This window comes from Cynocephalus volans, chromosome 7, assembly GCF_027409185.1.
Source record: "Cynocephalus volans isolate mCynVol1 chromosome 7, mCynVol1.pri, whole genome shotgun sequence".
NCBI lineage: Eukaryota > Metazoa > Chordata > Mammalia > Dermoptera > Cynocephalidae > Cynocephalus > Cynocephalus volans.
The window spans coordinates 13,182,485-13,184,750 of record NC_084466.1 but is presented as its reverse complement, the minus strand read 5'-3'; the positions used below and the strand labels follow the sequence as shown (position 1 = coordinate 13,184,750).

The 2,266-nt window shown below is 39.0% G+C and overlaps 1 pseudogene; it reads left to right on the top strand.

Moving 5' to 3' along the window:
* Positions 1-1,468: 1,468 nt before the first annotated feature.
* LOC134381586 (NADH dehydrogenase [ubiquinone] 1 alpha subcomplex subunit 12-like) lies at positions 1,469-1,983 on the top strand (annotated as a pseudogene).
* The last annotated feature ends 283 nt before the right edge of the window (positions 1,984-2,266 follow it).

Genomic DNA, 2,266 nt, shown 5'->3' with positions numbered 1-2,266 from the left:
GTTGTCCCCCCAGAAATGCATGTGGAAATCTAATCCCTCTTGTGGCAGTGTTGGGAGCTGTTTGAGTCATGGGGTCAGATCGCTCATGAATTGATTAAGCTCTCTCTGTGGGTTGGGGTAGTGAGTGAGCTCTTGCTCTGTTAGTTCCCATGATAGCTGTTTTTTTAAAAGACCCTGGCACCTTTCCACTCTCTCTCTCTTTCTTCCTCTCGCCATGTGATATGCTTGTACCCACCGGCTGCCTGCCGTTTTCGCCATGAGTAGAAGCAGTCTGAGTCGCATGCCAGATACAGTTGTCCCAGAATCATAAACCAAATAAACTTTCGTTTTTTATAAATTACCCAGTCTCAGGTATTCTATTATAGCAATACAAGACAGACTAATACAGACACTATTAGAAAATGAAAAGACTAACCAACAGTTGGGAGAAAGTATGTACAAAGCATTTATCTAATAAGGGATTTCTATAGGTGAATACAAATTAGGTTTATTATATATTCATTTAAATTGACACGTGTTTTATTACTAGCATCCTTCTTTATGTCCAGTAATACCTTTTGCCTTAAAGTCTATTTACTAAATATGACAACACCAGCTTCATTTTATTTTTTAAATTTATTTTTGTATTCAAAAGGTGGGGCCTCGAAGAGGTGATTGGATTGTGAGGACTATGCCCTCCAGAATGGATTCATCCATTCAAGGAGTAATGGGTTAATGGTTTAATGGGTTGTCATGGGTGTAGACTGGTGGCTTTAAAAGGAAAGCACATGAAACACTCTTGCCATTCTTGCATTGTGATTGCCTATGTTGCCATAGGGATTTGCTGAGCCCCCGCCAAGAAGAAGTTCCTCACAAGATGCTCTCCCTCATCCTTGGACTTCCCAGCCTCCAAAATGCCAAGAAATAAATTTCATTTATTTACATATTGTCCAGTTTCAGATATTCTGTTATAACTAACAAAAATGGACTAATACACCTATGTATGAAAAAAAAAAGTTGTTGTTGTTCTTGGGAGTAAACCTACCTGACTTTGCATTGGACCTATGTTTACTACTTAGATTCTATTGAGTGTTGACCACTGGGCACTGAGTCCAGAACAGAGAAGCATGATGCACAACACAACTGGATGGAGCAAACACCCCACCCACTCCTATGATGTCAATGGCCATGTAGGTGACTTTCAAGTCTCTTTTTCTAGCTGTGAACCGCCTCCTTAACAGATCTGCACTTGCAGTTGCCTTTTTGATCTCTCCATTAGGAAATCCCAAAATAAGTAGAATATGAATTTTAGTATACCCAAAGCTGAACAAATCATCTTCTCCTCCCAAACCCACAGCTCTTTCTGAATTGTCTATTTCAATTATGATCACTCTTTTATATTTTGTCTCATCAATTTTTTTCTTGCCTCATCCTACTTTTGCATACTATATAGCTAAATTAACTGTTAATTAATTAACAGGGCCTGCCGGACAAAATGGAGATCCATTTGGTGCTGAGGCATGGGCTGCAGCAGGTCAGTAGCCACAGTGACCTCCCAGGCTACCTACAAATTTTCTTCAGGCCAAATGATGTAAGGGTTAGTACATTAGTGGTGGAAAGCAAGTATGGAAAAATACTGTAAGGACAACAAGCAATTTTCTGGCTGTCACCAATGGTTAGTATGGAAAAATACTGTAAGGACAACAAGCAATTTTCTGGCTGTCACCAATGGTTTATATAAACATACAACTGAAACGAATATAAAAAAAAAGCACATTCGTGGATGTAGATAGAAGCATGGTGTCTCCTAAATGGCATGAGCGGCTTCACTTTATGACCATTGATCCTCCAAAAACAAAACCAGCTATTGCTCTTGAATTCATTTGAACAAACCATACATTCAATGTGTGTGGCACTCCAGAACAATATGCACCTTATTCCATCATTAGAAAGGAGATTCAGGAGTGGGTCTCACCTTCAGTACCTTATAAGTACAGACAATGAAAAACAATTTAAACATGTAAAATATGGGGCTTTGTTGCACTTCCCCCTGTGAAATGGAGACATAAAAAAGAATTACTCAATTATTCAAAGCACTATGTATGCATTGAGAAGCCCGGAAGGACTGCACTTCAGAAATTTCCCCATTAGGAGGAGAAAACTGAATGTGACAGCCCTGATTCAAAGTTAGCCTCTCCCTTTTATTGTAAAGACAAAGAAGTTTCACAAGAAAATTCAATTGATTTAATCATTACAAAGAACACAAGGATGTGGGCAGAATTATGGC